Consider the following 13,141-nt stretch of genomic DNA (forward strand, 5'->3'; position numbering starts at 1 on the left):
ATTGGGGCCCCACATGAGGGCAGGAAGTCTGTCCTTGCAGATTCAAGTGCAACATCACAGTCTTGGCATGTTTGGAAGGTAACTTTTATTATTATTTGGATTTAGCTTATTTCATTTTTCTGTTTCAAAGCCATGCTAGGGAAAGCAGATACAGGACAGCTATTAGATTCTATGTGGCACTGCTCATTTGTAAAGGAAGAAAATCTAACTAACTAAATTGAATCACTGTTGTAAATACCAAATTAAAAAGCCTTAGCAATGTATATGCTAGTACTATCTGTGTAACTAGCATCACAACGTGTGGCTGTAAGAGAGAGGTTTTTACTAAAAATTAAAGTATTATGAAAAAGCTATAGCCAGGGTTCCAAAGTTTAACACAGAAGACCTGTTTTCCTATCAAATAGGAATGTAGCAGGCTTCTATGACAAATAAGGAATTTGCATAAATTGTTGGGAATGCCTTCAACATTAAACTGTGGCGAACAAATTTAATGGACAGAGGAGAATATGACCTGTCAGGCAGGGTTTGTGTTTCAAATCAGGCAGAAGGTACTTATGTCCCAGAATGGTAGAAAGGAAAGGGTTTTATTTCTCTGTTTGTCAGTTCTCTGATGACCACCCTTCTGTTTGTCCTTCCTCTCCTGCCCCTATTAGTTTATGGGCATCTTTTTCTCTCTTTCCTTTGTATGTATTTGTACAAGTCTCCCTTTTCATTGGTTCCTTTTGTTTGGTGTGTATCCTTCTGTCTCTCACCTGGGGTTACCACCTTTGGGACTCAGTCCTATGGGACAAAAATGTTACACATCACAACACCTAACTGTCGTGCTGCATGTAAGACGTTTTTCCTTCTATGTGAACTAAATTGTACTTTTGTTGTTGGGATTTGTTAGGTGTATTGCCAACACTTAGTTACATGGTAGAGCCACACAATTCAGAACTGCCCTGTGCAATTTTGGGTGGATGGCTACCCTTTGATCTTTCCCTACATGATGTCATGTACTTGCTTTGTGTGTATGTTCTTTCTCCTCTAGAGGCTGATCCACAAAGAGGATGAGACCTGATATTACTGTCAGGTACATATATTTACCTAAATTTCTAATATACCAGAAAAGGCCCCTATCTTCCATTCTAAGCATCTCACAATACATTTAAAAAACAGTTAGTTAAATAACAAATTAATCCAGCAGCTGTAACAGCAGCACACCCCAACAAAACCCTCTTCTCCACAATAATTAGACCCCATCAAGACTCAACATCCTTAGAAGCGTGAGTGAATAGAGAAGTCATTCATAGGGCATGCCTTGAAAATCCCCAAATCTGGGGTGATATCCTGCCCTACTGAAGTCATTGGGAGTTTTGTCATTGACTTTGATGAGGATGAAATTTGATACCTGGACTTCTTCAGACTGGGGGGTGAAGTGGGGCCTCATATGAATACGGCTATACCACCAACCACTTCTCTTTTATATTGAGGGGCTCCAGCTCACATTATCCTTTCTAGAGGCCGGTTTTGAGGCCTTGAAGACTCAAGATTCTAGTCTTGTTTCCCTGGGCATGTGACTTCTGTGTTGATTGTGTCTGTTGTCTGTAGCACAAGGCTTTATTTCTATGCATTTCTCTCTCCCCTTTGGTTATGTATGTTTCTTTCTTCCTCTCACACAGAACAGCCTGAAATAAGGCAGAAATGCAACTCTTCTCCCACTGCATCCTCAGCGGTAAAGGGAGATTATCATTTTGCTCTGTCAGACATGTGCGTTTGGCCATGTTACAGGCTTCAGAATGATACTGAGGCTCTATAGCAATTGTACTACTGTTTGGCAGTAGAAGAAAAAAAGACAGTATCTCTCTTTTACACACACACACCTGCATGAGAATGAGCAGGTGCACACACACACATTTGGGTGCTTCTTCCACCCAGTTCTCTTCAGGCTGGATGGAAACTTTCTATAGATTTCAAACAGTTTCTAATTTTCTGCATTCAGCTGGTTTTCCATTGTACATCATTTCACCAGACAAATATCTCAGTTTAATAGTTAACAAGATTTAACAATAGGACCGAGCGTTGAAAGTAAGCTGAAGTGTGCAGGTTTACGTTACTCTGACGTGGTGGTGAGTTTGGATCACAGGAGGATTCCTCATGCTGTCCTGTGAGACCACACACAATGCTGTGGAAATACATCTGCTACTCCAGCACCTCTTATGCTTCTTGCTTATAACCACCTCACCACAAATATGTGTCTATGAAAGCAACAAGCCAACATCTCCCATCTCCAAGTGCCTGCACTATATTAAGGTAGAATACCCCATACCAGCCACACTAGAATGAAAGAGACGGTCAGGCACACATACATACTTCTTCCTCTTCAATCTATCTCCACCTGGTGCTGTAACCCTGGGTAACTGTCCACTTCTACTACCACATGCTGTAGCTGTTGTAACATTACAGGTTCCTCTCCATAGCACAGGTTTCAGAGTAGCAGCCATGTTAGTCTGTATCCGTAAAAAGAAAAGGAGGACTTGTGACACCTTAGAGACTAACCAATTTATTAGAGCATGAGCTTTTGTGAGCTACAGCTCACTTCAGTAACCTACTGTACTGCAAGTGGATGCACTTAACCCTTCTGTTGCAGACTGATATTTTTCTGGCTTTCAGACATAACATCACTTGGGCACAGATGCAGTCAGGGCAAATGATAATCAACTCCTACTTGGCTGACTAGGGGAAAAGATGTGGGAGGACTTAGTGAAAGAAAAACAGGATTCCCATGATTATTTTAAATTCCTTGCTTGCTGAAAAGAATTGGGGTGACTCTCTTGAGGCAACACGTGCCAGGTTCCCTCTGGGATAATGCCATATTGATTCTTTTGTTTGTGGTTATTACTTTTGGACGTCATTATCCAGGTAGCCTGTTTTTTCCCTAGCATCAATAAATACATGGTATGAATTTTGGGAATCATATTGTGTCTGTGTAAGAGTGGTAAGTCCTGAATACTTAACAGGAAAGAAAATGTATAGTGCTCCCTGTATATTACACCTCAAGACACTATTCTGACAAGACAGGCTGGTAGACAATTGATATACTTTGTCACCAAAATTCAGCAGAAACATCTTCAGGGTTTAATTTGATAACAAAGAAGGAGGCAGTTTTGGAGGAGTATTGTTGAAAATCAAAGTACTGTGATATGTTTCCATAGGACACTGTTGAATATTGGCTACGTAATAATAATAATTCCTACCAGGGCAGTCAGTACAGAATGATAATGCCCTTATTTATTATTTTATATTTGTGGCCAGTACAGTGCTTTAAAGCATACAATAAATTGTAGGAGATTATCACAGCTGTTCCTTGTTTTAACAGGTCAGAATATGGTAGTTTATGCTAGACGACTGGCAGGATTTTGAGATAAAAATTATATTAGGACAATAATAGGGATGCTACTTTGGATAGAAGGGTACTTGAATTTAGTTTGTCTTCTGATTTTAAAAACAAACATTTACACTCTTCACAAGCTATTGAGCTGTACTACAACAGCAGTGTCTTAGCCCGTTTGAAAAGCTCAGCTCTCGCAGACAGAAATACATTGCTGCCAGTCTGGAAACAAAAAATAAAGATCAAACATCCATATTTGTGGATTCATTAGGTCCCATGAAGTAAAAAAGAAAAAAAATCTTGTGAAGGGGGAAAATTCTATTAAAACGCAATAAACACAACACAAAAACCACACAGTACAAGACCCTTTCTACATAAGCTTACTCTTGATAAATGGAGTTAAATAATGACCCACATCCCAATTTATTTACCCATGGATTGAGGAAAGTTACAAAACCCAAAAAGAGTGACTCCGTATGCAGTGTTGAACCAAAGAATGGTGAACCGTGGAATTTTTTATGCAATTGTTAACTTTGTTATTGGCACCTAAATATCCTGGTGATTGATGCATTAGTGATACTAATGGATCACATAGCACTTAACTGATCTACATGTCCATATCCTTTTCCTGTTAAAGATAGTTGTGAATGCCGATGGAGGGTATGTTATGATCCCATCTATTTATAGTAGCATAATTCCCATTTTAAAGCACTTTTATTATGTTACAGTAGCATGGGAACCAAGCAAATATATAAGTCCTACGTAATATATTTGAAAAATCCATTATATTTATAAAAACTCTATGGAATGGATTATGGTTTAACAATCTACCCAGAGCATGGGCCAGCATGCAGCTGTAACCCAGGAATAGCTCAGGAAAATAATAATCTAGTGGGGGGTAGTAATCTGGTATTTACTCCAGTGATGGCTCCTATGATGGCTCAGCTGAGGTGGTTTGAACATTTGGGGGGAAAGACGGAAGCTAAGGCTCCATCTGTGCCTTGCCCTTCTCTGCCCACCTGCAGGGAGTAACAGGCTTGCAGTATATGCTTAGCACGGCATGTCCAGATTCAAAATAGGCCTAGGAAGGCCATATAAGCATCAGGGGAAGTCTTGCTCTCCCTTAGAGCCCTGCATGGACAGACAGCCTGGGCTGCAATCTGATGCTATAATCATATCAGCAGCATACACAGCATCACCAAAGTGTAATTTCGAAAGAACTGAAACGAGAATAAAACAAGGAAACAAAATTCTACAGATAATTGAAGTACCATTGTTTCTTACAAATATATATCTTTTGCTAGACAAGGACATGGGGTTTGTTTGTTTTTTTTAATTAAAACTTTTAATTTAAAATGACATCCCAGACAGGTTTCTGTGATCTATCATGAAGGAAAAAAAATCTTTAACCAGTGACAGAATTTACCTTAAAGCAATGTAGAGTGTAATTGTCCTACAGATAATAGAATAACTTCACTATAAACAGGTCATTACATAAACAGAACTGCAATTAGTACATTGTATATTTTAATGGGTAAGGCCTAAAACAAACCATCAGCTAGTTTGAAAAAAAGAGAGAACGAGAGAGCAAGTAAGTTGCAGAAGCTATTTTTCACAGCTGTGGTGTCATAATTAACTCCAGCATAAAACTTCACTTGTAGCTGTGGCTTTTGGATCTGGGAACCCCCATGGAGGCTCCCCAAACCTGCAAAATGGGCAGCAAATTAATAAAGAGTGGGGTGTGTGTGTTAAAACATGAATTATATACCCCAAGCTGTGTGTGAACATGAATTATATACCCTAAGCAGAGCAACCTACAATCAGAGCATTCTATAATCAAAGACAGAAGAGAGCAGAAGACTATACGAACTCCACTAGGAAGAATGCATCCGATGAAGTGAGCTGTAGCTCACAAAAGCTTATGCTCAAATAAATTTGTTAGTCTCTAAGGTGCCATAAGTACTCCTTTTCTTTTTGCTAATTTACCCAGGCAGTGCTTACATATTATGGAGATGTGTTCTATAGAAAATCTTATTAGGAACTGGGCCTTTAAAAATATGTGCTGCATAGAAATTACCCTCATAACCCTACTCAGCACTCTGTAGGTGCATGATCATGCACCACTGAAGTCAGTGGGAGCTTTCCCATTCCATGGGTGGAGGATCTGACCTATGTGCAGAAATCAGGGACAGTGAGCTGAGAACCTGAACTCTACTGCCCTCTAAAGGGTCGTGTTGATTATGCAGCTCAAAGATCTTTGTAGCAGCTTGCTTAGTCTGGTAAGAGTGGTGTTAAGGGGGTTTCAGAGTAACAGCCGTGTTAGTCTGTATTCGCAAAAAGAAAAGGAGTACTTGTGGCACTTTAGAGACTAACCAATTTATTTGAGCATGAGCTTTCGTGAGCTACAGCTCACTTCATCACTATGCTTTGAGGGCAAAATGGGATGAGCATGGGAGGGATCCACTTTTACGTAGTCTCTGGAGAGAAAAAGGAAGAGATTACCCCCTCTCCAAGACCTGGGTTCTTGCTCAGATTACCAAGATGATGAGGGCTTCTTGAGAACAGAACAGGAGGTTGAGAGGGGTGGTTTGGTTTGGTTTTCCAGTTCCAGGCTCCTGTACCAAATGTATTTGGGAGGTTCTTGGACGGTTTGGGTGTGCTCCTAAAAGAAGAGCAGAGCCCTCCTCCCCAAGGTGAAAACAGTTCAGCTCAATCACAGAAAGTCTGGATACAGCTTGGCTATGCCAAAAACAAGGGAGCTAATTTTCTTGAAGGCAACAGCCCTCCCAAATCTCTTCCTTACAAGGTCTCATGCTGCTATGGCAACAGTTGCCATAGCCTACTATTTATTCTTCCCAGGTTGAGTCTTTTCCTCTTTAACATCAGAGTTTTGAAATATTAAATATTAAAATAATACTGATCTACTTTTTTCTAACCAGGGACATTTAGAGTGTTGTACCTTTAAGTATCTGGTTAAATCCCAGTTACCCATAGAACACACAACAGCCAACTTCAATGTGGGACTAGGAAAAAAATTACCTCCGCTCTTTTATTAGCTTTAACTACTTTGATCATTATCTCTGTACAAAGCCTATAAACATAGAAATAAAACTTGTTTTTTTTCACTGCATTGTATGTTAGAAATTATCTGTTTTGGAAACAAACCTGACAGTGGACAGGAAAGAAAGTTTTAAAATCTTCCAAAGCAGGTGTGGAAGCTGCCTCCTTGTGAGGTTCCTTACAAGGTGGCTGTCACGGCCATTAAAAGCTGGAGAAATGCAGTACAAGGAATGTACAAAAAGTGCAAGATATTGGACTAGATGGTCCATTGGTCTAATAATCCAGTTTGGCAATTCCTGTGTTCCCATATGAAGCTTCCTTTTCTAGCTCTTTATTTTCACCAGGAACAGGACTAAATATGCTCGTCATGGTCATTGGACCACTATAATTTTTTGTGCAGGTGTATAATATTTGAGGATGAAGAGGAACGATTTCTCTAGTGGGTGACTTATTTGAAATGTTAGAAGAAGCCCAGAGGGAGATAGTTCAGAGCTTGATCCTGTTCCCATTCAAGTCAGTGAAAAAACTCCCATTGACCTAGTGGGGCAGGATCAAGTCCTTAGTGAGTACATAGCCCCAGGTGAGGTGACCAAGAGTGCATATTAAATTAAACGAGCCGGTCATATAGCTCTATTGGTTTATTACGTGGCTGAAATTTATCACATGGATATATATCACCAAACTGGCCTGTGCCTTGTTCCGGGGGTGTGCATGCAATCACTGACTATCGTATTCTATCCTATAGCTCTCTACATACTTAATCTGTCTCCCACTTTCCTCTTATACCAAATCTATTTACTCTTCCTCTTGTCTTGCTCTCTTCACATTCAAACTGAAGCTGTAGCCTGTTACTTATTTTCTTTCTTTCTTTCTTCAGTACTGGTCATGTGCCTACCTCACATAGTTCTTGTTCTTGTAGCTTCTTTGTAACTCCAACTCTTGCTTTGGGCCTCTTGGCCATCTTCTTCTGTCCTCTTTACCTTTTTTTACTGCGTCCATCCTCTGTTTTTGTCCTATGTATAGTTCAACATCAAAGACAATGAAGCCAGTCACTTGCCACCTCTGATTAATTTGCATACTTCATTCCTTTTAGCTGAAGTGAAGCAAGTCTGGAGGAGGGAGATAGGCAGACATAGAAATAGTCAGACATAAAGACATTTTCAAGGTCAAGAGAGCTCTATGGAATCACTTAATCAAAAAGCCAAGACCTTACTGCACCGCTACAGTGCTCTTCAGTGACACCATCCACGTCAAAACTGGTAAGGAAACAGCAGTGTCTTTCCCTGGGAATTCATTCATTAATTCAGACATTCAGACAGATTCCAGAAATTACAGTGTATATATAACATATAATTGAGTGTAACAAAAGCCCAACTTGCAGCTAGCAGAAGAGTTCTGTTTCATGAGGTTGATGACATGAGAGGGCTATAGTTCGGTGACATTTTAGCCTCGAAAGATGAATATTTTTAAGTGATTAAAAACACAAGGCATTTTATACAGCATTTTAACCAACAACTGCAATATTAGAGTAGCTGTGAAACATTGTATTGTTTGGTAGCTAGGAAAGAGAGGGGGTTTTAAACATATATAGTATGTGTGAGAGTGTGTATCTGTGGACACGTGTGTATCCTTGCATATGCATTAGGGTTACCAGACAGCAAGTATGAAAAATCGGGACGGGGGTGGGGGGTAATAGGAGCTTATATAAGAAAAAGACCCCCAAATTGGGACTGTCCCTATAAAACTGGGACATCTGGTCACTTTAATATGCATGCACAGAATAAGGCTTACAGATACACATATGAGACCAAGATATATTTCCATCAAGTAGTTTTGGTGATAGCCACTCTTGTGACTTGTCCCTAAACGCCTCAAGATGTATCTTTGTTGTACTACATTGCTACCTAGTTCATATTTATTTTAATAATGCATAAGTTCTCTTTCTCTTTGGCATACCATCTGTTTACATTCTGTATTCCAAAATAGCTCTCTGTATCCTAGCACGGTAAGATAGGAGGTGAGATATTCAAAGCTGCCTAGGGGATTCTGTCTTTAATGGAAGATATGTGTCTAAGTCTCTTTGAAACTGCTTGGAAAAATCTCAGTCATAGCTACTAATGGGATCTTTGGTATTGGAGATTTTCTAGATTTCCATACGTTATTTCCTCCTTTTCAACACAGGCTTACGATATGTTTTATGTTACTTACACATACAATGGGTATTGCTTTGTTGCATGTAGCTCAAAGGTTACCCCAGGATGGACAAACAGGAAATACTTGAGATATCATTATTATATTGAAATATGCTTTCTTGTCTGTCGCCTTTCCTCTTTAGCTCTTCTGACTTGGATACTCCCACTCATCCATGCTCAAGAATGCTCACCCCTGCCATTCCACAATTAGCCATATTTCTCTGCATGACAGTATATTTATTTTTAACCTTCCCCCCGATTTACCCCTCCTTTGCTTATTTCAACAACAGTGACTTGAGTTTACGAAACTCCCCTTGTGGTTTCAGTATGTGCAATAAAACATGGATCACTGTATACAAAACAAAATATAAAAGACAGTGATTAGGAACAACTGAGCGGCATGAGAGACATATATTTCTCTAACCCGCTTCTCAGTTCCATCGTTGACTGACATTTGGAGAAAACAATTGGAGGTGAGAGGTGCCCATGTGCCCAACATATCAAGGTTGAAATTAGGGCAAGTCAAAGATGAGCCCAATCCCTTTAGAATATGAGGAAGGAATACAACAATAAACAAGCAATAGGTATGTTTGGGCTATTCTCCTAAGAGCTTTAAAAGTGAAAAGAATGTTTAAATCAATGAAGATCTTTACAAGGAACAGGGTAAAGATTTCAAGATTGGAATAATGTGTTCAACTGTCACCGTGGCTGCTGCATTCTGGATGACTTCCGTTCTGTGCATTGGTGACTTGCCTAGATTCATAGATTCCAATGCCGGAAGGGACCATTTTGATCATCTAGTCTGACCTTAGATATCTCACGGGCCTTTGAATTTCCCCAAAATAATTCCTAAAAGATATTTTCTAGGAATTATTTTGGGGGAAACTCAAATTAAAAATTGCAAGTGATGGAGAATCCACCACGACCCTTGGTAAATTGTTCCAATGGTAATTATCCTAAATTTATGCCTCCTCCCCTGAGCGCGCCACGTTTCCCCTCCTTCCCCGTCCCTCCCAGAGCTTGCTACAGCTGTTTGGCGGCAGCAAGTGCTGAGAGTGAGGGAGGAGCGGAGATGCGGTGTGCTGGGAGGAAGCAGAGGAAGAGGTGAGGCAGAGGTGGAGGTGAGGCGGAGGAGCGGGGCAGGGCGGGGAGCTTGGCTGCCGGTGGGTGCAGAGCACCCACTAATTTTCCCCCGTGGGTTCTCCAGCTCCGGAGCACCCACAGAGTCGCCGCCTATGCTCCTGGAGTCTATCACTATAAGGCATGTTTTCTAATCTTTTAATCATTTTCATGGCTCTTCTCATAACCCTCTCTAATTTATCAACATTCTTGAATTGTGGAGCCCAGAAATGGACACAGTATTCAAGCAGCGGTTGCCCAGTGCTAAGGACAGAGGTAAAATAACCTCCTTACTCCTACTCGAGATACCCCTGTTTAAGTATCCAAGGATTGCATTAGCCCTTTTGTCCACAGTGTTGCACTGGAAACTCATGTTCACCTGATTATTCACCATCACCCCCAAATCTTTTTCAGAGTAAGATTTAAAATATGAGCTGCATAATATGTGCCTTGCATGTATAACATGTACATGGAAATGGGAAATTACAATACTCATGGCTCCTTTTTCATTTCCTTCCCCGCCTTCCCTTCACTCCCCACTTCTTTTACACCAATTCCACCTTCCCCAGGGGTCAAATGCTGAGCTCCTGTTAGGCACTGGGGGCGTGGCTGAGTAAATTATAAATAAAGTGTGAGTCAGCCCAGTAGCACTAATTTATTTTGCAATTAAAGAGTGTTTACACAGTGAATGTTGGGGGCACTCTTTGATGTTCCGTGAGCTACACAGTCGTGGGAATAGGAGGCATGAGTAGCCTGCATGTGAAATGCCATTCAGCCAAGTGGATCAAAGGGGAAAACAGGCCGGATGGATTCCTTAGATCTACCTCTGAGCACTTGATACATGGCCCTTGCCCATCTCACTGTCCCACTTCAGATCAGCAAAGCTGATGGGGGGGTCCCATTTTAATCACTCCCTACATCAGTAAGCAGCAACTGACTGAATAACAACCTTGGGATATGACCCACTGGGAGGGTTGTGTTGGGGAGAGAATATCCCTGCTGCTGTTAAGGGAGAGGAGGGCCAGAGGAGGGAAGGAAAGATATTAAAAGAAATAATTGACTAGAAGCTACTTTTTAGTTGGGGGGGGGGAGTTTACAGATTGAGCTTTCCTTAGAGGCAAGGAGGGGCAGAGGAAATTAAGTGGACCTAATGCACCGGAGGTTGTATGGGTGTAACTGAGTAGAATTTGGCCTGGGATGAATGTCCTGTACAATTTGGGTGAGTTACAGTTACTGTGGGAACCTGAACTTATCAGTAAGTGGCTTTTGTGCATTGAAGGCCAGATTTTCAAAAGTGCTCAGCCCCTGACAGCTGCCGTTGCGAGACTAATGGTCAGATCTCCAGTGCAGCTCAGCGTGCTGAATCTGGTCTCAATTGTATTTTCTGGTACTGAAAAAATCTTGTGAATATCTGGTCCTAAAATTTCTAATCTTTAATGTTTCTTTTCTTTCAAAAAGGTGGAGTGGAGGCAAGAGAGAGAAACTGAATTGGTTGGCTCTGTTTAATGGTTAGCTTTTAAGTAATCCAGTCAGCTTTGAAATTCAGACCTCCTTGAGGTGAACACAGTAGGGCAGGATGAGTTCCTCCTTGGACCGCTACTGTTATTTGACTGAAGTCAGTTTTTTACAAGGCCAATTTAAAAAAGCAGCAGGCTACTACACATTGGCTTACCTTGCGACAGTTCTGTCTTTGAATTGGCAGGACGGTGAAACTTAAGTTTTCAGAAAATGGCAGAATCCAGGGAAGATTGCAGAGAGATCTGAAAAGAGGGGAATCCTAATTTTTTTCACATACTATTTTTTTCTGTCTCTAATTTCAAAGACATAAATACAGTGAAGGATTTTTGTGTGTAGGGTTCAGCGAGATACGTACAGTTTTCTTCGTGTTAATTGTCCATGCTGATTACCTTTGAAGGTCTTGATCCAAGAATAAAAATAGTTCAATGATCTGAACCCAGTTCTAGTCCTAAAGGGCTTTAGAAACCAAGTGCACCGCTTAATGTAGTACACTTGTCAGGCTTTGCTCATGGGAGGCTTAGCACTGAGCCAAAAGGGATGTTGCAAATCCTGATTTAGGTGCATTTGCCAGTAGTGTGGGAAGTTTATACAGCATGGAACAACTTCTACCCTCATTGAAACCTGGGAAACTCCAGTGTAGCCCCAAGTGTCCACATTATACTTAACTCGTAAGTACTGCTATCTTTAGCACGTTTTCTTGAGCACTAATCTTCGTCTAAGGTTTTGTCTACACTAGCACTTTTGTTGGCAGCACCTTTGTTGGTCAGGAGTGTGAAAAGACACCGCCCACCGACATAAGTTTCACCACAAAAGCGCCGGTGTGGACAGTGCTATGTTGGCAGTAGAGTGCTTCCTGCCAATATAGCTACTGTTGCTTGTTGGGGGTGGTTTAATTGTGCCGGCGTAGAGCAGCTACTCAGGAGACCTTACAGTGGTCTTGCAAGTGTACCTTGCAGCAGTACAACTGTGCCACTGTAAGGTCTGTAGTGTAGACGTAGCCTGATTCACGCAAATATTTGAGCCAAATGATCTGCATTGTCCAGTTGAAAATACCAATTAACATCAATATAACAAAGCAGAAAATAGGGGGGGAATCTCTCTGTTTCATTCTATTCAGAGGGATTTCTTCACTCCTTGAGCTGGAATTTTGAAACTCTGTGTGGTATTTTATCAATTAATTACCTATATGTTGGGTTTTTTTCCCCTCCACGAACCATGACTTTCCTTTGTCTGTTTTTCTTATGAGTATGGTCTTGTTTGTTTCCTATAAAGAAGGTTCACAATTAGGGAAGAATGTAACTTTTGTCATATGACAGTCATTAGATCAGATGGCACTTTTTCAACACTCCTAACTTCAGTTTAAATTCTTGTTGTCAATGTCACGTAAAGGAACCAAAATAAAACGAGGAAAGGGTCTTCAAAGGTTTTTTCAAAGGATTAAATATGCTTTGCTAAGAAGAAACATGTACCTTTTTTAACGTTGCTGTTTGGGGAGGGCTCTAGTTCTGAAAATGCACTGACAGCTCTTGTATATAGGGCGTTGGAGCATGGCCCCTCCAAACTACACAAGTGCGTGCAGGTGCACACAGACTGACCTCTGTGTGTGTGTAACTATATACAAATCCCAAACGCAGCAAATCTATACCAGGGTGTTCTTCTCCACTGCTCCTGCGGCGCATGTGCAGTTATGATTTCCAAGGTCTGACAGGAGACGAAACCGTGGTGATTTTCACTGGGATTTGGGGAGCTGGATTCACCATCCAAGCCATAGGCTGTGGTGGCTGTAGGTCGCTCTAACGTATTGCTCTCTAACTGCCTCCTGTAGACGGTCCCGGCACAGTCTAAAATGTACCTGGTTCACATTGGTGTCGTCCTCTTTCGA

General features: G+C 41.1%; 1 protein-coding gene and 1 long non-coding RNA gene across 3 annotated transcripts in view; one reads left to right on the forward strand and one right to left on the reverse strand.

The window, feature by feature from the left end:
- NHS (NHS actin remodeling regulator) overlaps nt 1-13,141 on the forward strand; it is a 339,915-nt gene that overhangs the window by 258,117 nt on the left and 68,657 nt on the right. The gene's annotated exons all lie outside the window — the stretch shown is intronic.
- LOC311517932 lies at nt 7,297-12,518 on the reverse strand. Its single transcript, XR_014710826.1, has 3 exons — nt 12,442-12,518; nt 11,414-11,501; nt 7,297-7,539 (listed from the first exon to the last, which is right to left on the reverse strand). It is a non-coding gene; the product is annotated as an uncharacterized lncRNA (long non-coding RNA).

This window comes from Lepidochelys olivacea, assembly GCF_965140295.1.
Source record: "Lepidochelys olivacea isolate rLepOli2 genome assembly, chromosome: 1".
NCBI lineage: Eukaryota > Metazoa > Chordata > Testudines > Cheloniidae > Lepidochelys > Lepidochelys olivacea.